This window comes from Globicephala melas, chromosome 8 (assembly GCF_963455315.2).
Source record: "Globicephala melas chromosome 8, mGloMel1.2, whole genome shotgun sequence".
NCBI lineage: Eukaryota > Metazoa > Chordata > Mammalia > Artiodactyla > Delphinidae > Globicephala > Globicephala melas.
In genome coordinates, this window is record NC_083321.1 from 77,937,464 (window position 1) to 77,964,668 (window position 27,205).

At 45.0% G+C, this 27,205-nt stretch overlaps 1 pseudogene; it reads right to left on the minus strand.

Annotated features, from left to right (window-relative positions):
• LOC132597707 (lysine-specific demethylase 4D-like) overlaps positions 1–21,324 on the minus strand; it is an 82,634-nt pseudogene extending 61,310 nt beyond the window's left edge.
• Positions 21,325–27,205: the final 5,881 nt, after the last annotated feature.

A 27,205-nucleotide genomic window follows, 5' to 3' on the forward strand; every position in this document is an offset into this window, starting at 1 on the left:
GGAAGAGGAAGAAGAGGAAGAAAAAGAAGCAGGCGGTGGAGGAGGCAGAGTAGGAGATGGTAGAGGAGGATGAAGAGAAAGAAAAAGAAGGAGGCGGCGGTGGAGGAGGCGGAGGAGGAGGAAGAAGAGGACGAAAAAGAAGGAGGAGGCGGTGGAGGAGGCGGAGGAGGAGGAGGAGGAGGAGGTGGAGGAGGAAGAAGAGGAAGAAAAAGAAGGAGGAGGCGGTGGAGAGGCGGAGGAGGAGGTGGTGGAGGAGGAAGAAGAGGATGAAAAAGATGGAAGAGGTGGTGGAGGAGGCGGAGGAGGAGGAGGAGGAGGTGTTGAAGGAGGAAGAAGAGGAAGAAAATGAAGGAGGAGGCGGTGGAGGAGGCAGAGGAGGAGGCGGAGGTGGTGGAGGAGGAAGATGAGGAAGAAAAGGAAGGAGGCGGTGGAGGAGGCAGAGGAGGACATGGTAGAGGAGGATGAAGAGGAAGAAAAAGAAGGAGGAGGCGGTGGAGGAGGCGGAGGAGGAGGTGGTGGAGGAGGAAGAAGAGGACGAAAAAGAAGGAGGAGGCGGTGGAGGAGGCGGAGGAGGAGGAGGAGGTGGTGGAGGAGGAAGAAGAGGAAGAAAAAGGAGGAGGTGGTGGAGGAGGTGGAGGAGGAGGAGGAGGTGGTGGAGAAGGAAGAAGAGGAAGAAAAAGGAGGAGGTGGTGGAGGAGGAGGAGGAAGAGGTTGTGGAGGAGGAAGAGGAGGAAGAAAAAGAAGGAGGAGGAGGTGGAGGAGGCGGAGGAGGAGGAGGTGGTGGAGGAGGAAGAAGAGGAAGAAAATGAAGGAGGAGGCGGTGGAGGAGGCGGAGGAGGAGGAGGTGGTGGAGGAGGAAGAAGAGGAAGAAAAAGGAGGAGGTGGTGGAGGCGGTGGAAGAGGAGCAGGAGGTGGTGGAGGAGGAAGAAGGGGAAGAAAAAGGAGGAGGTGGTGGAGGAGGCAGAGGAGGCGGAGGAGGAGGTTGTGGAGGAGGAAGAAGAGGAAGAAAAAGAAGGAGGAGGCGGTGGAGGAGGTGGAGGAGGAGGAGGAGGTGGTGGAGGAGGAAGAAGAGGAAGAAAAAATGGAGGAGGTGGTGGATGAGTCAGAGTAGGAGGAGGTGGTGGAGGAGGAAGAAGAGGAAGAAAAAGAAGGAGGAGGTGGTGGAGGAGGTGGAGGAGGAGGATGAGGAGGTGGTGGAGGAGGAAGAAGAGGACGAGAAAGGAGGAGGTGGTGGAGGCGGCGGAGAAGGAGGTGGTGGAGCAGGAAGAAGAGGAAAAAAAAGGATGGAGGAGGTGGTAAAGGAGGCGGAGGAGGAGGAGGAGGAGGTGGTGAAGGAGGAAGAAGAGGAAGAAAAAATGGAGGAGGTGGTGGAGGCGGAGGTGGAGGAGGTGGTGGAGGAAGAAGAAGAGGAAGAAAAAGGAGGAGGTGGTGGAGAAGGAAGAACAGGAAGAAAAAGGAGGAGGTGGTGGAGGAGTTGGAGGAGGAGGAGGAGGTGTTGGAGGAGAAAGAAGAGGAAGAAAAAGGAGGAGGTGGTGGAGGAGGTGGTGGAGGAGGAAGAGGAGGAAGAAAAAGGAGGAGGTGGTGGAGGAGGTGGAGGAGGAGGTGCTGGAGGAGAAAAAAGATGAAGAAAAAGAAGGAGGAGATGGTGGAGGAGGTGGAGGAGGAGGAGGAGGTGGTGGAGGAGGAAGAAGAGGAAGAAAAAGAAGGAGGAGGAGGTGGAGGAGGCGGAGGAGGAGGAGGTGGTGGAGGAGGAAGAAGAGGAAGAAAATGAAGGAGGAGGCGGTGGAGGAGGCGGAGGAGGAGGAGGTGGTGGAGAAGGAAGAAGAGGAAGAAAAAGGAGGAGGTGGTGGTGGCGGTGGAGGAGGAGGAAGTGGTGGAGGAGAAAGAAGAGGAAGAAAAAGGAGGAGGTGGTGGAGGAGGTGGAGGAGGAGGTGGTGGAGGAGGAAGAAGATGAAGAAAACGGAGGAGGAGGAGGTGGTGGAGGAGGAAGTAGAGGAAGAAAAAGAAGGAAGAGGCGGTGGAGGAGGCGGAGGAGGAGGTGGTGGAGGAGGAAGAGGAGGAAGAAAAGATGGAGGAGGCGGTGGAGGAGGCGGAGGAGGAGGAGGAGGAGGTGGTGGAAGAGGAAGAAGAGGAAGAAAAAGAAGGAGCAGGCGGTGGAGGAGGCGGAGGAGGAGGAGGTGGTGGTGGAGGAGGAAGAGGAAGAAAAAGATGGAGGAGGTGGTGGAGGAAGATGAAGAGGACGTAAAAGAAGGAGGAGGAATTGGAGGAGGCGGAGGAGGAGGAGGAAGAGGTGGTGGATGACGAAAAAGAGGACGAAAAAGAAGGAGGCGGTGGAGGAGGCGGAGGTGGAGGAGGTGGTGGAGGAGGAAGAAGAGGAAGAAAAAAGAGGATGTGGTGGAGGAGGTGGAGGAGGAGGAGGAGGTGGTGGAGGAGAAGAGGAAGAAAAAGAAGAAGGAGGCGGTGGAGGAGGCAGAGTAGGAGGTGGTGGACGAGGAAAAAGAGGAAGAAAAACATGGAGGAGGTGGTGGAGGAGGCGGAGGAGGAGGAGGAGGTGGTGGTGGAAGAGGAAGAAGAGGAAGAAAAAGAAGGACGAGGCGGTGGAGGAGGAGGAGTAGGTTGTGGATGAGGAAGAAGACGACAAGCAAGGAGGAGGCGGTGGAGGAGGCGGAGGAGGTGGTGGAGGAGGAAGAAGAGGACGAAAAAGAAGGAGGAGGCGGTGGAGAGGCGGAGGAGGAGGTGGTGTAGGAGGAAGAAGAGGAAGAAAAAGATGGAGGAGGTGGTGGAAGAGGGAGAGGAGGAGGAGGAGGTGGTGAAGGAGGAAGAAGAGGAAGAAAAAGAAGGAGGAGGCAGTGGAGGAGGCGGAGTATCAGTATGAGGTGGTGGAGGAGGAAGAAGAGAAAGAAAAAGAAGGAGGCGTTGGAGGAGGCAGAGGAGGAGGTGGTGGAGCAGGAAAAAGTGGAATAAAAAGAAGGAGAAGGTGGTGGAGGAGGCGAAGGAGGAGGACGAGGAGGTGGTGGCGGAGGAAGAAGAGGACGAAAAAGAAGGAGGAGGTGGTGGAAGAGGCGGAGAAGGAGGTGGTGGAGGAGGCGGAGGAGGAGGAGGAGGAGGTGGTGGAAGAGGAAGAAGAGGAAGAAAAAGAAGGAAGCGGTGGAGGAGGTGGAGGAGGAGTAGGAGGAGGTGGTGGAGGAGGAAGAAAAGGACGAAGAAGAAGGAGGAGGCGGTGGAGGAGGAGGAAGAGGAGGTGGTTGAGGAGGAAGAAGAGGGCGAAAGAGAAGGAGGAGGCGGTGGAGGAGGTGGAGGAGGAGGAGGAGGAGGTGGTGGAGGAGGAAGAAGAGGACGAAAAAGAAGGTGAAGGCGGTGGAGGAGGCGGAGGAGGAGGAGGAGGAGGTGGTGGAGGAGGAAGAAGAGGATGAAAAAGGAGGCGTTGGAGGAGGCGGAGGAGCAGGTGGTGGAAGAGGAAGAAGAGGATAATAAAAAAGACGGAGGATGTGGTGGAGGAGGCGGAGCAGGAGGAGGAGGAGGTGGTGGAGGAGGACGAAGAGGAAGAAAAAATGGAGGAGGTGGTGGAGGAGGCGGAGGTGGAGGAGGTGGTTGAGGACGAAGAAGAGGAAGAAAAATAAGTTGGAGGTGGTGGAGGAGGTGCAGGAGGAGGAGGAGGTGGTGGAGGAGACGGAGGAGGAGGAGGAGGAGGAGGTGGAGGAGGAATAAGAGGAAGAAAAAGAAGGAGGAGGTGGTGCAGGAGGCGGAGGAGGAGGAGGAGGAGGTGGTGGAGCAGGAAGAAGAGAACGAAAAAGAAGTAGGAGTCGGTGGAGGACGCGGAGGAGGAGGAGGAGGTGGTGGAGGAGGAAGAATAGGAAGAAAAAGAAGGAGGTGGTGGAGGATGTGGAGGAGGAGGAGGAGGTGGTGGAGGAAGAAGAAGAGGAAAAAAAAGAAGGAGGAGGCGGTGGAGAGGCAGAGGAGGAGGTGTTGGAGGAGGAAGAAGAGGAAGAAAAAGATGGAAGAGGTGGTGGAGGAGGCGGAGGAGAAGGAGGAGGAGGTGGTGAAGGAGGAAGAAGTGAAGAAAAAGAAGGAGGAGGCGGTGGAGGAGGCGGAGGAGGCGGAGGTGGTGGAGGAGGAAGAAGAGGAAGAAAAAGAAGGAGGCGGTGGAGGAGGCAGAGGAGGAGGAGGAGGAGGTGGAGGAGGAAGAAGAGCAAGAAAAAGAAGGAGGAGGCGGTGGAGAGGCGGAGGAGGAGGTGGTGGAGGAGGAAGAATAGGAAGAAAAAGACGGAAGAGGTGGTGGAGGAGGCGGAGGAGGAGGAGGAGGTGTTGAAGGAGGAAGAAGAGGAAGAAAATGAAGGAGGAGGCGGTGGAGGAGGCGGAGGAGGAGGCGGAGGTGGTGGAGGAGGAAGAAGAGGAAGAAACAGGAGGAGGTGGTGGAGGAGGTGGAGGAGGAGGAGGAGGTGGAGGAGGAAGAAGAGGAAGAAAAAGGAGGAGGTGGTGGAGGAGGAGGAGGAAGAGGTTGTGGAGGAGGAAGAGGAGGCAGAAAAAGAAGGAGGAGCAGGTGGAGGAGGCGGAGGAGGAGGAGGTGGTGGAGGAGGAAGAAGAGGAAGAAAATGAAGGAGGAGGCGGTGGAGGAGGCGGAGGAGGAGGAGGTGGTGGAGGAGGAAGAAGAGGAAGAAAAAGGAGGAGGTGGTGGAGGCGGTGGAGGAGGAGCAGGAGGTGGTGGAGGAGGAAGAAGGGGAAGAAAAAGGAGGAGGTGGTGGAGGAGGCAGAGGAGGCGGAGGAGGAGGTTGTGGAGGAGGAAGAAGAGGAAGAAAAAGAAGGAGGAGGCGGTGGAGGAGGCGGAGGAGGAGGAGGAGTTGGTGGAGGAGGAAGAAGAGGAAGAAAAAATGGAGGAGGTGGTGGATGAGTCAGAGTAGGAGGAGGTGGTGGAGGAGGAAGAAGAGGAAGAAAAAGAAGGAGGAGGTGGTGGAGGAGGTGGAGGAGGAGGATGACGAGGTGGTGGAGGAGGAAGAAGAGGACGAAAAAGGAGGAGGAGGCGGTGGAGGAGGCGGAGGAGGAGGAGGAGGAGGTGGTGGAGGAGGAAGAAGAGAACGAAAAAGAAGGAGGAGACGGTGGAGGAGGTGGAGGAGGAGGAGGAGGAGGTGGTGGAGGAGGAAGAAGAGGATAATAAAAAAGACGGAGGAGGTGGTGGAGGAGGCGGAGGAGGAGGAGGAGGAGGTGGTGGAGGAGGACGAAGAGGAAGAAAAAATGGAGGAGGTGGTGGAGGAGGCAGAGGTGGAGGATGTGGTTGAGGACGAAGAAGAGGAAAAAAATAAGTTGGAGGAGGTGGAGGAGGAGGAGGAGGTGGTGGAGGAGAAAGAAGAGGAGGATAAAGGAGGAGGTGGTGGAGGATGTGGAGGAGGAGGTGGTGGAGGAGGAAGAAGAGGAAAAAAAAAGGAGGCGGCAGTGGAGAGGCGGAGGAGGAGGTGGTGGAGGAGGAAGAAGAGGAAGAAAAAGATGGAGGAGGCGGTGGAGGAGGAGGAAGAAGCTGAAGAAAGAGGAGGCGGAGGAGGAGGTGGAGGAGGAGGAGGAGGAGGTGGTGGAGGAGTAAGAAGAAGAAGAAAAAGAAGGAGGTGGCGGTGGAGGAGGCGGAGGAGTAGGAGGAGGAGGAGTTGGTGGAGGAGGAAGAAGAGGAAGTAAAAGGAGGCGGTGTAGGAGGCGGAGGAGGAGAAGGAGGAGGAGGTGGTGGAGGAGGAAGAAGAGGAAGAAAAAGTAGGAGGAGGCGGTGCACGAGGCGGAGGAGGAGAAGGAGGAGGAGGTGGTGGAGGAGGAAGAAGAAGAAGAAAAGGTGGAGGCGGAGGAGGAGGAGGAAGAAGAAGAAGAAGAGTATGACTGAGAAAAGTAAACAAGAGAGCTGCCATGAGCCCGGGAACATACTGAAACAGCTCTGAGAGTCGCAAGAGGCTTTGGTCCTGAACTTGGGGCTGACTGTTCCCAGTATAAGAATCCTTTCTTCAGAGGCTCTAAAAGCAGCAGTATGGGGGGGAGCCTGGCTATGGTTACTGTAGCTGGGAAGAAGCTGTGGCGTGGTGAAACTGCCTAACTGCCTGTCTCCAAGCAGATCATAAACGTCATACTATGTTTCCTTAGCACGTAGGACTAGCCTGGCACGGTGAGGGTGCTTAATATTTGTGGAGTCAATGAATGAAGGTCTCATATTGGAATAAGACAAACAGAGTTTATTTTCTGGCTCTGTAAGTTATTTCAAACCCCAGCTTAGAACCGGATATCTTGTTTTAAAAGACAATTAACATAAAAGCAATTATGCTGTAATAGGAATTATTTATTTATTTTAGGTGTTTCTTATGATACTAGCTCTTTTTTTCATTTCTATTGGTGGTTTCAAGTCATTCACTCAATCGACAATATTCATTGAGTCCTCACTAAACAGAGAAAGCCAAGAAAGATAATTATCAACTGTTTTAATCTGGTTCAATCCATGAGCTAAACCATAGGGTAATAAAGTACTCAGGGTCCTAGAGGGTCGTGTGTAAGTACAGTCAAGGTGATATACCACAAGCGAGCTGAGGTTAGGTCACCTGGTTACTAAGGAGTTTCTCAGGAAAAAGAAATTTATGCAATAGACCCTTGACATTCCCAGGGAATGGATCCTGAGCTCTTTCTTTGCAAATTCTTAATCCTAGCTCTTTCCTAAAAATTATCCGTCTCTGGCGCCAAGGATTTCCCATGCATAGACACAAATTCTAAATCTATAGCCCGTTCAACTCTCACACCTGATCTCTCACCTGGTAGCTGTTTATCCAGAGGATTTCTCCTGAAGTCTCCTGAGGAGATGCCTTCACTGCCCTCCACATTATGTGAATGTGGGCCTCAGCACAATTCCAAAATACTGACTGCATTGATTTGCTGCTGCTCATACATAGCTGAGATGGCTATTGTCAACTTAGTGAATGTCAGTGATCTGCTGGCTCTGTTAAAGTCCCACCTAATGCAATACAAGTCAGAAACGTGACATGTCAGCTGGTACAGCAGGAAACGAGAACATACAGACATTCCGCTCTCAGGATTTGCATCTGGTAGGAACGATAGACCCATTTCCAGGGATGGCTGTGAATTATCCGTGCTTTCAAAGACTCTGTGGCCCCCAAATTTCTCCATCCCCAGGTCACCTAAAACACCAATGGCCCCAATCACACAGTGGGAGGAGTTTGCATTCACTGAGTTATGACATTTTATGCCTTCCCCCCGCCACAGCTCCCGCCGCCTCTCTCCTGCTCTCCAGCCACTTTGCTAATCTGTGAGCCCCTTAAGGGTGCCCCCACCGCAGGTATTTGCATGTGTTGTCCCTCTGCCTAGGGTGATGCTCTCACTCCCTTGTCCACAGCACGCATTCGAAGACCACACTCCCAAGAGGCCACCCTTTCCAACACAGCAGTCCTGCCACTCTCTAACCCCTTACTCTGCTTTATTTTTTCTCCTAGGCCTTGTGACTGCTTGACTTGTTATGTCTCTCTTTATAATGAGAATATAAGCTCCAGGAGAACTGAAACTTTGCCTTTTTCACTGTTGTGTCCCCAATTCCACAAACAGTGCCTGGTACACGGTAAGTGCTTAGCAAACATGTGCTGAATGAATTAATAAGAGAGTGAGTGAACGGGCACTGAAATATATAGACACCATGTGAAGCTTTTGAGAAAAGGCTCTCTGAGAGATGGGACAAAGAAAAGATGCTCTCTGAGGTCTACAGGATTTAACGTAGCTCTTTTTTAGGTAGAGGAGCCTGAACATTTAGGGCACGAGGATACTGGATGCCAGGATCCCAGAAAAATCCAGAAACCCGGCCACACAAATGTTGCATTTTCATTGAGTGGCACCTCCAACATGTTACCCATGCCCAACAGGGCTCAGTTCTGCCCTTCCTCTGTCCTCCCTGAAACTGCTTATCCCCCTAACACCCACCACTTGCTGAGGAACCGTGAGAAGGGTCTCACTATTACCCTGTAATCACTGCAGGTCAATGACAAGGAGCTTGGGAGGCATTTCAGTTTGAGCGGCTGGTGAGCAGAGCAGGACGGGCAAGGGCTGCTACTCACCAGGATCTGTTCAACTCACATCAGTGTCCATTCCACTTACCTCGGTAGCCAATTCCTACCAACTGTTTGTGCTTTCCTATTTAAAGTGATGAAAGGTAACACAAACATTGGGGGAAAAAGCAACTTCAAGACCCATATACGGTAACAATCTAACGACATAAATATCATGGTAAAGTTATTTCCAAATATCTGGAAAGGAATCCTTATACACACGGAAACTGAATTGGTGTAATGGTTAATCTCTACGAATAATTCACTGTGGCCAGGTAGTCAGACAGATCCATAACAGACCCTTTATACAAATCTTAGAGGAGTCCCAAGACCCGAATTCCAACTTCTACGAGTTACGCTTAAGTACAGGTTCTAATATCCATCTTACAACTTTGGGCTCCTAAGTAATAATGCTAATAGGTAATATTTATTTAGCACAAATTATGTTTGCCCTGATCTGAACTTGTTATGTGCAAACTCTAACAGAGGTGCAATGTGGTTAAGAGCTCATTTTGCCTAAACTGACAAATGGAGAGCCATCGAAACCTGATTTGTTGAAAGACTACTAAACAAGCTGGGGTAGGAGTCTGAATAAAGGCTGGGTCCTCTGGCTCTTGAATGATTGTAAAATCTTTACCTTGTCTTTGTAACACTGCAACAAGGACAAATACGACAAGGAGTGGAATTTGTAAATGGGTATGTGTGACCTTTTGTGCAAACATGCGGTAGATCATGAGCAAAAAAAAAAAAAAAAATCAGTTTTCTACCGGTAAAAATAATTAGCAGGGCTTCCCTGCTGGCGCACTGGTTGAGAGCCCGCCTGCCGATGCAGGGGACATGGGTTCGAATCCCAGTCCAGGAAGATCCTACATGCCGCGGAGTGGCTGGGCCCGTGAGCCATGGCCCCTGAGCCTGCACGTTCGGAACCTGTGCTCCGCAACGGGAGAGGCCATAGCAGTGAGAGGCCTGCATACCACACAAAAAATAAAAAAAACCTAAAAATTTGCAGTTTCTTACAAAATTAAATATAGTCTCACCATACAATCCAGCAGTTGCACTCTTTGCTATTTCCTCAGATGAGCTGAAAACTTACATCCACACCAAAACCTGCACACAAATGTTTATAGTAGTTGTATTCATAATTGCAGAAAAAATTGGAAGCAACCAAGATGTCCTTCAGCACGTGAGTGGATAAATAAAGGGTCATACAAAACACAATGGAATATTATTCACCAATACAAGGAAATGAGCTATAAAAGCACTAAACGTGGAGGAAACTTAAAGGCATATTACTACGAGAAAGAAGTCATCTGGAAAAGACAAAACTATGGAAGCAGTAAAATGATCAGTGGTTGTCGGGGTCGGGGAGGGGGGGATGATTAGGCAGAGCACAGAGGATTTTTAGGCAATGAATCTATTCTGTATGGTATTATAAGTGTAGATACATGTCTTTATACATTGGTCAAATCCATAGACTGTACAACACCAAGAGTGAATAAATTAAACTAAGGACTCTGGGTGATAATGAGGTGTCAGTGCAGGTTGTTCGACTGTAACAAATGTTCCCTTCTGGTGTGGATGCTGGTGGAGAAGCATGGGACCGAATATGTTGGAATCCCCTGTATTTTCCACTTAATTTTGTTGCGAAGTACTCTGCAAAAATAAAGTCTATTAATTAAAAGAAAAGTTAACGTGTAAGCCTGGGGGTGTGGTGAGGAACACAAGAGTAGAACTAAGCATCACAGAAAGAATACGAGTGGATGTCCTAGGCATTGGGCTGGCCCTAGAGGCCAGGAGAGTGTCTGAATGCACATCAAATTAACTGAGTACCTCTTACATGCCTGTTACATTTACAACCCCTTTATCGTCTCAAAATTCTCGCACTGTAATTCTGGCTCAGAGAAAATCAATGATTTTCTGGCTGAAGCTCCCACGACTAGACAGTAGCAAAGCGCAGGTTTGAATGCCATTTCTGCTGACTCTAAGTCCAGTTCTCCCCTCTAAGTAACTGCTGGAAAGCTCAAAGCAGTGACTACGGAAAAGTTTGCTTTACGAAAGACATCACGCTTCAGATTCAACTTTGCACATACGCATACAGAGTGGGTCCATGGATGGACTGAGTTTGTGGCTGCAGGGACAACACAAAACCACATCAACAGCATCACATTTATTTACTTCACCATTAAAAGAAAAATAAGAGGCTGCAGGGGAGGTGATAGGGAAGGAGAACTGAATAGAGAATTGTTATTACTATCCAGAGTAATAGCCTTTCTGGAATTTCCCATACCAAGGACAAAACTTCATAATGGACAGAGTCAGCTTCCCCTGGGGGTCACCCTCTCTGCCATTATGGGGAAAGAAAACTTCTGCAGCTCTGGAGAGGGGCCAGGGAAGGGGGCCTCACAGTCTGGTGACAATGCAGACCTCCCCAAGTCTCCTTTCTTCTCTACAGTGCATGCCAGGGACACGGCCCATCTTCCTCACCTCTTCATGCCCACACTCATCTTATTGTTCCATCCCCAAGCCTGGCTGGAAAGGAAGATAAAGCCTCCCCACCTTCCTATTTCCGTGCTGCTCCAAGAAAACAAAGTCTCCATTCCATATTGCTTCAGGAAACAGAAGACAGACAGACAGACACACACACACACACACACACACACACACAATTTCAGTACCGTACAAAGCTCTGGTCTTAATGTTACTATTCTAACATCCAACTCCCTTCGCAGCTGGTAATTATAGGTCCCTTTTAGAGTCCCCACCCAACCACCCATTTTTAATATCCTAAGGGTGCTCACCTGAAATCTCCCTTATTTTGACGAAGATCTTTCCAAAGGTCATGCAGAGCCCTATTCCCAGGCCACTTTGCCATAATCGATCCAGCGCTGGGTGGCAAAATTGATGGCTTCCGCGCAGTTGTAGCCAGAGTGGTAGCCATAGGGAAACGTCACTATGAAATCTCCAGCCTCCTGAGTGACCCGATCGAAGGGGATGCCGTTGTCCTTCAGGACCTTGGGCAAGAAGAGAGCCACCTTGTGCCACAGGAAGGCCTCACAGCCCCGCAACCTGCCCGGGAAAAGCTCCCTGGCCAGGCGTTCCAGGCACCGGTCGTGCTCCGGGGTCACCGCGTACCAAGTCTTGGGCTCCCCGAAGTGCAGGTAGTTGATGCTGTAAAGGTCCATGTCCTCCGTGTGCCAGGCGAAGGCGGTCTTCCACATGCCGAAATACAGGCAGGGGGTGTTGATGCCTTCGATGACCACTCCGCACTCCTGTTCCAGCAGGTCCTGAATGGTTCCCAGGTGTCCGAGGTTCCACTGCTTCGTGTTTTCATCGAATAAGGAGCCACTGGCGTCCGCACCGTATACTGGTGAATCATAGGGGCATGTTTTCCAATATTTTCACTCCAGATCCTCAAAATCAGAGTAGAATGCAGTCTGGTGTCATTCACTGAATCTTAAGCGGCGATACTCGCTCACGGTCATGGCTTTCTTCTTTCTGTGGTGCTGAGTAAACACACCTGCCTGCCCAGTGGTCACCTGCTGCAGGGGAGCGGCTATTAAGATGTCATCGGTATCAGCGTACATCTGTCCGGCTTTCCATCCTTTCGGTGGAATTACCTTGGCTAGGCCAGCTCGGTGTGCAACTTGCCACTCCATGGCAACAATATATTTGCTGAAATCTTCAAATTCTTCCATGGTTGGGTGGACGATCGTAATCTTACAACTTGGGTTCTGGCTCCCAAAGTGCTTAGACTGCATGGCGACAACAGAATAAGCAACGGACTGCCAGCTTCTTAGGTATGCTTTGGATACCTGAGAATGCTGGGGAGTAACCTCTTCCCTATACTTCCTTTATTTTTAAAGAAGTTTTGATAGAGTTGAGAGGCAGGAACTCAGACTTGAACTTTTAAACAAACGAGGTGGTATCTTCTCCAGGCTTGTCCATCCACCAGAAGGATTCCACTCTTGTCAGCATTTTGGAGCCAAAGGAAATCCAGTATTTCCCAGAGGAGACGGCTCTCTGAGCCAAGTCCTGCCTCAGCCTGCAGCTCTGTGAGTTTCCTCTGTTGGGGGTATAAGTGCCTGAGACCTCTCCAGATTCCCAGGCTTGAGTGCATGGGTGGCTTCTCACCTCACTGTAGCAGAAAGTCTCTTCATGGAAGTTTCCAAGCCAAACCTAAAGAAAGTACAAATTATTGAAAAAAAGTGGATGACAGAACAAACTGATTTAACATCAAGTAAAAGAAAACTGTATAGTAATCTTAATTTCAAAGTTTGAATTTAAGGGCAAAAAGTACACTCTTTTGGTAGGCACGTAAACTGGTGCAGCTATGGTGCATACTATGGAAAACAGTATGGAGGTTCCTCAAAAATTGTAACTAGAACCACCATATGATGCTGCAGTCTCACTTCTGGGTATATAGCTAAAGGAAATAAAAACAATATCAAGGAGATCTCTGCCCTCCCACATTCACAATGGATAAGATATGGAAACAACCAACATGTCCAGTGATGGTTGAATGGATACAGAAGATGTGGTACATAGATACAATGGAATACTACTCAGCCATAAAAAGAATGAAATTTTGTCATTTGCAACAATATGGATGGTCCTGGAGGTTATTATGTCCAGTAAAGTAAGACAGAGAAAGACAAATATGGCGTGGTATCACTTATATGTGGAATGTTAAAAAAAAAAAAAAGAGTAAAACTTACAGAACCAGAGTAGAAAAGTGGTTGTGGGGGAGGGCAGGGAAGGGAGGGTAAAAGGGTACACAGTGAATAAAGTCTCAGGAGCTAATGTTAACCACGGTGACTATAGTTGATAACAATGTGATGTATAGTTGAAATTTTCCAGAAGAGTAGGATGTAAATGTTCTTACCAAAAAAAGTAAATATATGAAGGAAATGTGTTAATTAACTAGATGGGGGGAATCCTTTCACAATGTATATCAAATCACCACAAAGTTGACTGAATATTTTACAATTTTAAAAGTCAATTATACAGCAAAAAAGCTGAAATTTAAAAATAAAGAATTAGGACAAATCATAAGACAGAAAAAGAGTAATTAAAACTTAACTGAACAGTACGGACATTAAGCAAGCTTGAAAAGAAAGGAGTTAAGCACTCAACTCAATAAACTGGATAGCTTAACCCAAAAGATAAATTAGGGAAAGGAAAACAATGAAATAAGCTGAAACAATTACAAAAGAAAACATAACACCCAATAGAAATGATGACTGAAACCAAAATGCAATTTGTAGACCACGAAAAGTGTAAAAACATAAGCATAAGAGAAAAGAGAGAAAAGTACAAGTATATCACGTTATAATAAAACAGGGGATGTAGATAAAAATCTACCATTATAGAAAGAATGTCTATGTAAACAAAAGCAGGAAAAAAGTACAGAACACAAATATACACATCCTTAACAAGCATTATCCTTAATGTGTAAATACCTGAAAAATTCTAATTAAGTTCTAATCATTAATTTGCATTGATAGACAAATTATTAGAAATATAGGGTTCACTCAGAATGGGAGAAAATATTTGCAAATGAAGCAACTGACAAAGGATTAATCTCCAAAATTTGCAAGCAGCTCATGCAGCTCAACATTATAAAAACAAACAACCCACTCCAAAAGTGGGCAGAAGACCTAAATGGACATTTCTCCAAAGAAGATATACAGATTGCCAGCAGACACATGAAAGAATGCTCAACCTCGTTTATCATTACAGAAATGCAAATCAAAGCTACACTGAGATATCATCTCACACCGGTCACAACGGCCATCATCAAAAAATCTACAAACAATAAATGCTGGAGAGGGTTTGGAGAAAAGGGAACGCTCTTGCACTGTTGGTGAGAATGTAGATTGATACAGCCACTATGGAGAACAGTATGGAGGTTCCTTAAAAAACTACAAATAGAACTACCATACGACCCAGCAATCCCACTACTGGGCATATACCATGAGAAAACCATAATTCAAAAAGAGTCATGTTCCAAAATGTTCATTGCATCTCTATTTACAATAGCCAGGACATGGAAGCAACCAAAGTGTCCATCAACAGGATGAATGGATAAAGCAGATGTGGCACATATATACAATGGAATATTACTCAGCCATAGAAAGGAATGAAAGTGAGTTATTTGTAGTGAGGTGCATGGACCTAGAGCCTCTCATATAGAGTGAAGTAAGTCAGAAAGAGAAATACAAATACTGTATGCTAACACATATATATGGAATCTAAAAAAAAAAAAAATTGTCATGAAGAACCTAGGGGCAAGATGAGGATAAAGATGCAGACCTACTAGAGAATGGACTTGAGGATATGGGAGGGGGAAGGGTAACCTGGCACAAAGTGAGAGAGTGGCATGGACATACATACGCTACAATCGTAAAATAGATAGCTAGTGGGCAGCAGCCACATAGCACAGGGAGATCAGCTCAGTGCTTTGTGACCACCTAGAGGGGCAGGATAGGGAGGGTGGGAGGGAGGCAGTTGCAAGAGGGAATAGATGTGGGCACATATGTATAACTGATTCACTTTGTTATAAAGCAGAAACTAACACACCATTCTAAAGCAATTATACTCCAAGAAAGATGTTTTAAAAAAAAAAGAAATATAGGTCTCAATCAAGTTTCTAGACACTGGTTAGCAAACAAAATCTATAGATCCCATACACCAGTTAACAATCAATTATAAAGTGAAAGAGTAAAAAGGTTTTAATCCCTTTAATAACAGAAATACATGGCCCCAATGAAGAAATCTAAAAATGATATGCATGCAATGCTTATACTTTAAATGCATAAATAAATGTGAATTTTACCAGGGGAAAAAAGTTGCTTTCTGGCATAAAATGTCATCCTTTTCATCTTTACGCTTTAAAGGGAAAAAAACAGGCCAAAAGAGTGCCTGCCTTCTGCCAGTCTAAATTCTTAATTCCAAATGATGATACACAGGACCCAGAAAATGGTTTCCGTGAAGGATTCAGCCTCTGAATGAAACAGGCTGTGCTCAAAGTCTGGCTATATATGTCCCACACCAATTTCAATTCAATCAGTACCACCCCAAATCTAATACCCTCATATCCAATCAAAATCTCTAATTTGATCCCTCATATTTTTCAAGTCCCTTCCAACTGACACACTCCTTACCCAGTTCTAGAAACCCTCTCATTCCCATTAGATCACAGTTCACTAAATGAGGTGCTTTTTCCTGAAAATCTTTGTGATTTTTACCAAGAAAATATTAAGAAAAATATTAACTTCACAAGTAGGAAAATAGTTTAAAAATAAAAACTCAAGGAAAGGATATCCCAATGTATAGTACCCTCTCTCTCGCTCTCTCTCTATATATGCATAAATAGTGTCATTTTTTAAAACTTCTGGTAGGAAAATAACTCTTTTGCTCATAAGCACAAATTACAGAAATAAAGGGACCTACCTTCTACCAACAAAATCCTGATTCCAGTTGGAGATATTCAAGGACCCAGAGAGAGAGAGACAGTGTTCTCTGGGCAGCTGGCCTCCAAATGCAGACCCATGTCCTGACGGCTCTGGCTTTCTACCTGGGCAAAGGTATAATCTGATCAGCACCAGTCAACGGTAATTGCTCTCGTTGATCAGCCCACTTTGTCTGCGCCCCTTTGAGTTTTTAAACCAGTCTTACAGCAAACTAAGAGGTTGCAAATAAAAGGAGTGGGAAAGTCAAACCAAGCAATTATTAAACTAAAGAAACCTGGTCTAGCAGCAATTAATATCGAATGTATTTATAAGGTAAAAGAAGGGCAGGTTTAGTTATGAAAAAGAAAAACTCGTGGGAAAGATTACAATGATGCACTTTACGCACCTAGACACATAGCACTGAGACACAGAACACAAAGACTGAGAATTATAAGGTAAAACTGACATATCTGCAATCATCGTGTGAGGTTTTTTTTTCAAACACCGTTCTTCCAGAAACTGATACATGAGGACAGAAGAAAATTAATACTGTTATAAAAGTATAAACAATATAGTTAACAACTTTGACTATATTTCCTGCAGCAACCACATAGCAAAATGCTTTTCAACACATATAAAACATTTACAAAATTTTACCGCTGTTAAGACCACATAATAAATCTCAATAAAAATTCCACAGAATCTACATATTGAGTACCCTCTTGATCAATCTTTTATTTCAATCATGAAATAAAATTGAAAGTCAATAATGAAAAAAGGGAACACCACCATATTTATTTAAAAATGAATATCCACGTAACATCTACAACAATATCCATATAATAGCTAAAAATCTATTGATTTTTCTGTTGTCTGCAAGTAGTTAGTAAAAACTAAACCAAAATACCTCAGAATTATTTGAAAGAAAAAAAAGATAAAAATGATAAAACAATTCAAAAAACAAAAGGGAAAACAACCATATACAAAAATATAAATGATTAATAAAATAGAAGTCTGTTACTTAAAAGATAAAATAAAGAAAGAACTGGTTAATAAATTATATAGTACTCCCTGCTACAGGAAGAGAGTGCTCCCTGCGTGGGAGAAGCTGGTGCAGAGTGGCAAGTGGTGATGGGACTCGGGGAGGGGTAGTCATTTTATAGAGGTGGACCCTGCCAAACCCCATTTTAACCAGGTCAACATCAAGAGTCATAAACTGGGAATTCCCTGGCCGTCCAGAGGTTAGCACTCCGCGCTTTCACTACCTAGGGCCCAGGTTCGATCCCTGGCCAGGGAACTAAGATCCCACAAACTGCGAGGTGTGGCCCCCCCCAAAAAAAGCCATAAATTACTTTGATAGTATATGTCCTTGATATGATGTGATTAAAATGTGACAAAATTCCCTCCGTAATCTTCCTCCAAGAAAACAGAGAAACTCAAGATAATCATAAGAAAAGCATCAAATTCCAATAGAGGGGCATCCTCCCCCAGACTGTCAGATTTCTATACAATCTTTTGGTCAAAAACAAGGAAAGTCTGAGAATCTGTTACAGCCAAGAGAAACCTAAGGAGACATGAAAACTAATTTGATATTTTAGATGAGATCTTGGAACAGAAAAAGGACATTGGGTAAAAGGTGAGGAAATCTGAACCAATGATAGCCTTTAGCAGACAATAACATATTGACATTGGTTCATTAATTGTCATCAATATACCATGGGAATTAAGATGTTACTAAAAGGGGGACATGTGAGTGGCGTCGGGTCAATACTCCCTGATCCACGTGCTCAATGCTCTGTAAATCTAAAACTGCCCAAAAGTTTAGGTATTACTAAATATAATATTGTAAATAATAAACAGGAGAAGGCATTAATAAACAATATTAGAATGAAAAAAATTTGAAACATAATCTGAGTTTTGGAAACAGTCTACCAGACAGCACATTATAAACCAAATGATTCTATGAACCACTATGTGGCATAATCTTTTAGAGCACTTTTAAAAATATTTTAGATTATGAAATATAAAGTGTTCACAGAAATCTATAAAGCATATATGTACACTTCAACAAATAACTATAGAGTGAGCAGAAGTGGAATCACTACCCAGGTCAAGAAATGCAACATTGCCAGGCACCTGGCTGCCTGACTTGTGCTCTTTTGCCCAGATTACAGCCCCTTCTGCCTCCTGGACTGACTTTATCCTAACTATTCACATAGTAATTTTGGTAAACATTATAAAATTAAAACTCTGTCCATTTTTGAAAACTTTATATAACCCTGAAGAAACACAATTGTATTTATGTCCTTTAGCGTATTTTTGGTGTATTTTTTCATCACTTACGTCCTTGCATGCAGCTGAACTTTGCTGTTTCAGTGCTGTAAAGTATTCAACCATATAAACTTTCTACTGTTGATGGGGCTTTGGGTTGCTTCCACTTTGGGCCTCTTACAAACATTGTTGCTCTGAAAATTCTCTGACGTGTATAATGGCCATAGAATATGTAAACTTAAACTTGCCAAATTTTTTCAACATATTTCACCAGTTTACACACTAGCTGCATGCAAGGGTGCTCATCACCCTTCACTTCTGCAAACCTTTGGTGATTTTCTGCCTTTACAGTTTTAGCCGATCAGGTGAGGGTATAGGGGTACCTCATACTGATTTGCATTTATTGGTTACTAATAGGGGTGAACCAATTTTTCTTATGATTATTGGCTGATTGGAGGTGCTCCTTCAGGAAGTGCCTCATCAAGTATTTTGTCCATTTTTCTGCTGGGTTGTCTGCCTTGGTAGTAGTTATATGTTCTGCTTATTAGTTCTTTACTGGGTATGAGTAACACGATCATCTGTTCTCACTCTTTGATTTGTCTTTTCACGCTTTTTCATTTTTTTTTTTTGATCAACAGAAGTTTCTCTGTACCTCTAACAGAATATTATTTAAAATAGCTAATATTGGGCTTCCCTGGTGGCGCAGTGGTTGAGAGCCCGCCTGCCGATGCAGGGGACATGGGTTCGTGCCCCGGTCTAGGAAGATTCCACATGCCGCGGAGCGGCTGGGCCCGTGAGCCATGGCCGCTGAGCCTGCGCGTCCGGAGCCTTTGCTCGGCAACAGCAGAGGCCACAGCAGTGAGAGGCCTGCGTACCGCAAAAAAAAAAAAAAAAAAAAAAAAAAAATTTGTAGTTTCTTACAAAACTAAATATAGTCTCACCATATAATCCAGCAGTCGCACTCTTTGGTATTTACTCAGATGAGCTGAAAACTTACATCCACACCAAAACCTGCACACAAATGTTTATAGTAGTTGTATTCATAATTGCAGAAAAAATTGGAAGCAACCAAGATGTCCTTCAGCACGTGAGTGGATAAATAAAGGGTCATACAAAACACAATGGAATATTATTCACCAATACAAGGAAATGAGCTATAAAAACACTAAACGTGGAGGAAACTTAAAGGCATATTACTACGAGAAAGAAGTCATCTGGAAAAGACAAAACTATGGAAGCAGTAAAATGATCAGTGGTTGTCGGGGTCGGGGAGGGGGGGATGATTAGGCAGAGCACAGAGGATTTTTAGGCAATGAATCTATTCTGTATGGTATTATAAGTGTAGATACATGTCATTATACATTGGTCAAATCCATAGACTGTACAACACCAAGAGTGAATAAATTAAACTAAGGACTCTGGGTGATAATGAGGTGTCAGCGCAGGTTGTTCGACTGTAACAAATGTTCCCTTCTGGTGTGGATGCTGGTGGAGAAGCATGGGACCGAATATGTTGGAATCCCCTGTATTTTCCACTTAATTTTGTTGCGAAGTACTCTGCAAAAATAAAGTCTATTAATTAAAAGAAAAGTAACGTGTAAGCCTGGGGGTGTGGTGAGGAAAACAACAGTAGAACTGAGCATCACAGAAAGAATACGAGTGGATGTCCTAGGCATTGGGCTGGCCCTAGAGGCCAGGAGAGTGTATGGATGCACATCAAATTAACTGAGCACCTCTTCCATGCCTGTCACATTTACATCCCCAGTATCGTCACAAAATTCTCGCACTGTAATTCTGGCTCAGAGAAAATCAATGATTTTTTGGCTGAAGGTCCCACGACTAGAAAGTAGCAAAGCGCAGGTTTGAATGCCATTTCTGCTGACTCTAAGTTCAGCTCTCCCCTCTAAGTAACTGCTGGAAAGCTCAAAGCAGTGACTATGGAAAAGTTTGCTTTACGAAAGACATCACGCTTCAGATTCAACTTTGCACATACGCATACAGAGTGGGTCCACGGATGGACTGAGTTTGTGGCTGGAGGGACAACACAAAACCACATCAACAGCATCACATTTATTTACTTCACCATTAAAAGAAAAATAAGAGGCTGCAGGAGAGGTGATAGGGAAGAAGAACCGAATAGAGAATTGTTATTACTATCCAGAGTAATAGCCTTTCTGGAATTTCCCATACCAAGGACAAAACTTCATAATGGACAGAGTCAGCTTCCCCTGGAGGTCAACTCTCTCTGCCATGATGAGGAAGGAAAGCTTCTGCAGCTCTGGAGAGGGGCCAGGGAAGGGGGCCTCACAGTCTGGTGACAATGCAGACCTCCCCAAGTCTCCTTTCTTCTCTACAGTGCATGCCAGGGACACGGCCCATCTTCCTCACCTCTTCATGCCCACACTCATCTTATTGTTCCATCTCGAAGCCTGGCTGGAAAGGAAGATAAAGCCTCCCCACCTTCCTATTTCCGTGCTGCTCCAAGAAAACAAAGTCTCCATTCCATATTGCTTCAGGAAACAGAAGACACGCACACACACACATACACACAATGTCAGTACCATACAAAGCTCTGGTCTTAATGTTACTATTCTAACATCCAACTCCCTTCGCAGCTGGTAATTATAGGTCCCTTTTAGAGTCCCCACCCAACCACCCATTTTTAATATCCTAAGGGTGCTCACCTGAAATCTCCCTTATTCTGACGAAGATCTTTCCAAAGGTCATGCAGAGCCCTATTCCCAGGCCACTTTGCCATAATCGATCCAGCGCTGGGTGGCAAAATTGATGGCTTCCGCGCAGTTGAAGCCAGAGTGGTAGCCATAGGGAAACGTCACCATGAACTCTCCAGCCTCCTGAGTGACCCGACCGAAGGGAATGCCGTTGTCCTTGAGGACCGTGGGCGGGGGGGTGACACCCTCACGTGGGCGAGGCCGGCTCGGTCCCAGACGGGGAAGGGGGCGCGGAGGGGTGGGGGCGGGTGAGGGCCGGCGGCGACGGGGAGGTGGCGGCACGCACACACGGCGAGGGCCGCGGGGCAGGGGCGCGGGGCGCTGCCCAAGGAGAGGAAGGGCCGAGACACTACCGGACCACCAGGAAAACAAGTGCGGGGTCCTACCGCCACACACACGAAGGCGGTCCCACGACGCCTGAGACGCCGGCCAGGCCCAGCCACCCTGGGACCTCCCACGACCCGGTCCCGCCGCCAGGGCCCGCGTGCGACGGTCCCCCCGCGTGGCACGGGGGGACCCATCCACCCAAACTCAACCTTTCCGTCCTCGCCAGATCCGCCTTCATCTAAGTCCGACCCCCGGTGCTCGCGCCCCAGGGAAACGCTCCCGAGCGAGGCGACCCGCACCGTTCCCACACACCGCCACCGGCTGCGACTCGCGGAGAGGGCAGGCGCGACAGGCTCCTCGCGGCTGCGGGACTGGGGAGCCGGGACATCCGGGCGTCCACGCCCCCTTGGGCTAGCCAACGGGGTCACCGCACGCGCACGCAGACGCATACGCGCGGCCCCGCGCCGGACGCAGGCCTGGCGGGACCTTCCCACGACTCAGAGCGGGAAGGCGCAGCACGCGGCAGGCAAAGAGCGGCGCTCGGCCCCACCGCAGGGCCGGCGCAAGCCCTCCAGCGAAGGCGAGGGGCTCTGCCCACGTGTTCTGGCGGTCGCCACCGTGACCACTGCACGCTTGAGAGGGGCAGCGGCTGGGGGTCCGGTACCCAAAGGCTCCCTCTCGGACAGCTAGAGAAGGCTTTCTCACCGACGGTGCGTCATCCCCCACCAATCGACTCTCCCCTTTGGGCCCACGGAGGCGCTCCACGAGCCGCCAAGTCCACGACTGGGCGGGGGGTGGGCCGGGGGTCTGCGGTATGGGTAAGAACACGGCCCACAGGAGCGTTCGCGGCCACAGCCGGGGCACAACCTCTGCCGCCCCCAGGCTTGTCCATCGGGCTCCGGAAGGAGGGAGCTCGCCCCAGAAGCGCGACAGACACCCTTCTCACAGGAGCCGGCCCAACACGATTATATGGTTGAATACTTTACAGTACTGAAACAGAAAAGTCCAGCTGCATGCAAAGGCGTAAGTGATGAAAAACTACACCAAAAATACACTAAAGGACATAAATACAATTGTGATTCTTCAAGGTTATATAAAGTTTTCAAAAATGGACAGAGTTTTAATTTTATAATGTTTACCAAAATTACTATGTGAATAGTTAGGATAAGGTCAGTCCAGGAGGCAGAAGGGGCTGTAATCTGGGCAAAAGAGCACAAGTCAGGCAGCCAGGTGCCTGGCAATATTGCATTTCTTGACCTGGGTACTGGTTCCACTTCTGCTTACTCTATAGTTATTTGTTGAAGTGTACATATATGCTTTATAGATTTCTGTGAACACTTTATATTTCATAATTTAAAATATTTTTAAAAGTGCTCTAAAAGATTATGCCACATAGTGGTTCATAGAATCATTTGGTTTATAATGTGCTGTCTGGTAGACTGTTTCCAAAACTCAGATTATGTTTCAAATTTTTTTCATTCTAATATTGTTTATTGATGCCTTCTCCTGTTTGTTTATTATTTACAATATTTAGTAATACCTAAATTTTGGGGCAGTTTTAGATTTACAAAGCATTGAGCACGTGGATCAGGGAGTATTGACCCGACGCCACTTGCATGTCCCCCTTTTAGTAACATCTTAATTCCCATGGTATATTGATGACAATTAATGAACCAGTGTCAATATGTTACTGTCTACTAAAGGTCAGATTTCCTCACATTTTACGGAATGTCCTTTTTCTGTTCCAAGATCTCATCTAAAATATCAAATTACATTTAGTTTTCATGTCTCCTTAGGTTTCTCTTGGCTGTAACAGATTCTCAGACTTTCCTTGTTTTTGACCAAAAGATTATATAGAAACCTGACAGTCTGGGGGAGGATGCCCCTCTATTGGAATTTGATGCTTTTCTTATGATTATCTTGAGTTTCTCTGTTTTCTTGGAGGAAGATTACGGAGGGAATTTTGTCACATTTTAATCACATCATATCAAGGACATATACTATCAAAGTAATTTATGGCTTTTTTTGGGGGGGGCCACACCTCGCAGTTTGTGGGATCTTAGTTCCCTGGCCAGGGATCGAACCTGGGCCCTAGGTAGTGAAAGCGCGGAGTGCTAACCTCTGGACGGCCAGGGAATTCCCAGTTTATGACTCTTGATGTTGACCTGGTTAAAATGGGGTTTGGCAGGGTCCACCTCTATAAAATGACTACCCCTCCCCGAGTCCCATCACCACTTGCCACTCTGCACCAGCTTCTCCCACGCAGGGAGCACTCTCTTCCTGTAGCAGGGAGTACTATATAATTTATTAACCAGTTCTTTCTTTATTTTATCTTTTAAGTAACAGACTTCTATTTTATTAATCATTTATATTTTTGTATATGGTTGTTTTCCCTTTTGTTTTTTGAATTGTTTTATCATTTTTATCTTTTTTTTCTTTCAAATAATTCTGAGGTATTTTGGTTTAGTTTTTACTAACTACTTGCAGACAACAGAAAAATCAATAGATTTTTAGCTATTATATGGATATTGTTGTAGATGTTACGTGGATATTCATTTTTAAATAAATATGGTGGTGTTCCCTTTTTTCATTATTGACTTTCAATTTTATTTCATGATTGAAATAAAAGATTGATCAAGAGGGTACTCAATATGTAGATTCTGTGGAATTTTTATTGAGATTTATTATGTGGTCTTAACAGCGGTAAAATTTTGTAAATGTTTTATATGTGTTGAAAAGCATTTTGCTATGTGGTTGCTGCAGGAAATATAGTCAAAGTTGTTAACTATATTGTTTATACTTTTATAACAGTATTAATTTTCTTCTGTCCTCATGTATCAGTTTCTGGAAGAACGGTGTTTGAAAAAAAAACCTCACACGATGATTGCAGATATGTCAGTTTTACCTTATAATTCTCAGTCTTTGTGTTCTGTGTCTCAGTGCTATGTGTCTAGGTGCGTAAAGTGCATCATTGTAATCTTTCCCACGAGTTTTTCTTTTTCATAACTAAACCTGCCCTTCTTTTACCTTATAAATACATTCGATATTAATTGCTGCTAGACCAGGTTTCTTTAGTTTAATAATTGCTTGGTTTGACTTTCCCACTCCTTTTATTTGCAACCTCTTAGTTTGCTGTAAGACTGGTTTAAAAACTCAAAGGGGCGCAGACAAAGTGGGCTGATCAACGAGAGCAATTACCGTTGACTGGTGCTGATCAGATTATACCTTTGCCCAGGTAGAAAGCCAGAGCCGTCAGGACATGGGTCTGCATTTGGAGGCCAGCTGCCCAGAGAACACTGTCTCTCTCTCTCTGGGTCCTTGAATATCTCCAACTGGAATCAGGATTTTGTTGGTAGAAGGTAGGTCCCTTTATTTCTGTAATTTGTGCTTATGAGCAAAAGAGTTATTTTCCTACCAGAAGTTTTAAAAAATGACACTATTTATGCATATATAGAGAGAGAGCGAGAGAGAGGGTACTATACATTGGGATATCCTTTCCTTGAGTTTTTATTTTTAAACTATTTTCCTACTTGTGAAGTTAATATTTTTCTTAATATTTTCTTGGTAAAAATCACAAAGATTTTCAGGAAAAAGCACCTCATTTAGTGAACTGTGATCTAATGGGAATGAGAGGGTTTCTAGAACTGGGTAAGGAGTGTGTCAGTTGGAAGGGACTTGAAAAATATGAGGGATCAAATTAGAGATTTTGATTGGATATGAGGGTATTAGATTTGGGGTAGTACTGATTGAATTGAAATTGGTGTGGGACATATATAGCCAGACTTTGAGCACAGCCTGTTTCATTCAGAGGCTGAATCCTTCAAGGAAACCATTTTCTGGGTCCTGTGTATCATCATTTGGAATTAAGATTTTGGACTGGCAGAAGGCAGGCACTTTTTTGGCCTTTTTTTTTTTTCCTTTAAAGCATAAAGATGAAAAGGATGACATTTTATACCAGAAAGCAACTTTTTTCCCCTGGTAAAATTCACATTTATTTATGCATTTAAAGTATAAGCATTGCATGCATATCATTTTTAGATTTCTTCATTGGGGCCATGTATTTCTGTTATTAAAGGGATTAAAACCTTTTTACTCTTTCACTTTATAATTGATTGTTAACTGGTGTATGGGATCTATAGATTTTGTTTGCTAACCAGTGTCTAGAAACTTGATTGAGACCTATATTTCTTTTTTTTTTAAAACATCTTTCTTGGAGTATAATTGCTTTAGAATGGTGTGTTAGTTTCTGCTTTATAACAAAGTGAATCAGTTATACATATGTGCCCACATCTATTCCCTCTTGCAACTGCCTCCCTCCCACCCTCCCTATCCTGCCCCTCTAGGTGGTCACAAAGCACTGAGCTGATCTCCCTGTGCTATGTGGCTGCTGCCCACTAGCTATCTATTTTACGATTGTAGCGTATGTATGTCCATGCCACTCTCTCACTTTGTGCCAGGTTACCCTTCCCCCTTCCATATCCTCAAGTCCATTCTCTAGTAGGTCTGCATCTTTATCCTCATCTTGCCCCTAGTTTCTTCATGACAGTTTTTTTTTTTTTTAAATTCCATATATATGTGTTAGCATACAGTATTTGTATTTCTCTTTCTGACTTACTTCACTCTATATGACAGGCTCTAGGTCCATGCACCTCACTACAAATAACTCACTTTCGTTCCTTTCTATGGCTGAGTAATATTCCATTGTATATATGTGCCACGTCTGCTTTATCCATTCATCCTGTTGATGGACACTTTGGTTGCTTCCATGTCCTGGCTATTGTAAATAGAGATGCAATGAACATTTTGGCACATGACTCTTTTTGAATTATGGTTTTCTCGTGGTATATGCCCAGTAGTGGGATTGCTGGGTCGTATGGTAGTTCTATTTGTAGTTTTTTAAGGAACGTCCATACTGCTCTCCATAGTGGCTGTATCAATTTACATTCTCACCAACAGTTCAAGAGCGTTCCCTTTTCTCCAAACCCTCTCCAGCATTTATTGTTTGTAGATTATTTGATGATGGCCATTCTGACCGGTGTGAGATGATATCTCATTGTAGTTTTGATTTGCATTTCTCTAGTTAGTGTTTCTCTAATTGTTAGTAAAGATGTTAGAGCATCTTTTCATGTGCTTCTTGGCCATCTGTATGTCTTCTTTGGAGAAATGTCTAATTAGATCTTCTGCCCATTTTTAATTAGGTTGTTTGTTTTTTTGATATTGAGCTGCGTGAGCTGTTTGTATATTTTGGAGATTAATCCCTTGTCGGTCATTTCATTTGCAAATATTTTCTCCCATTCTGTGTGTTGCCTTTTTGCTTTGTTTATGGTTTCCTTTGTCATGAAGCTTTAAAGTATTTTTTTTTAGAACATTAAAGTATTTTTAAAAAGTAAATATGTATTAGAGCCTGGGGATAAAGGACCTAAAATAATTTTAATTGTTTTCTTTCAAACATATTCCAGAGATGAGTGTAATACTCTTTGATTTAGTTCATGTCTGTACAAAGACAGATTTATCTTGTCCTTATTGCCATATTGACTGATCTAATCACTTTCAACTTATGAAAGAAATATTAGTATTATGCATAAAGTATCTCATTTTACTCTTTGGAATATATTTTTTTACTGTTCTCATAAGAATAGTTTCTTCTTAAGCGTAGGTTAGCGTAATGATAATGTGTTGGTTTTAAACACAGGAGATTTCTAAGTACATATATGACGTTTACTTAAAATAATCTGGTCAAATAAGATAACGATTTTACATGATTTTTTTGAAATACGTAATGACAGCATCTCTTATTCACTTACAGTGATCTAAGTGACAGGCTTGTCTGCTAACCTTTTTTAACTACTGCGTGCAACAGGAACTTGTATTATTACTATTTTATAGATGAGTAAACTGAAGGTTAGCAAGACTAAGGAAATTACATTAGAGTACATGACAGGGAGGTTAATGGAGGATGTTGCCAAAAAGAATCCAAAATCTAGATAGCCTGCACTGCTTTGTTAAGGAATTTAGAATCACTATATAGTGCACTGGATTCCACTTAAGGTTTCTGAGTTGGGAAATCAACAACAGAGTAGAGACCTTGGAAAATTAATGTGACAACATTGTTCTGTTTGAGCTCTCAAGCTTCCTGCCACTTGAGTTGACAGCAGTATTCCAAGAGTTCTTGGTCAAGACTGTTTTAAATCATTTCAGCCTAACAAGGTTGGATTATACACATTCTCTCCAAGGCTGGTTAGCCAGCACAGCTATTTTGTACTGATTTATATATATTCAATTCTAGCCAGTCTTAGGTAGGGAATTATAATAGCTACTATTTATTGAGCATCTGCTTTTACCAAACCTTACAGTTCAG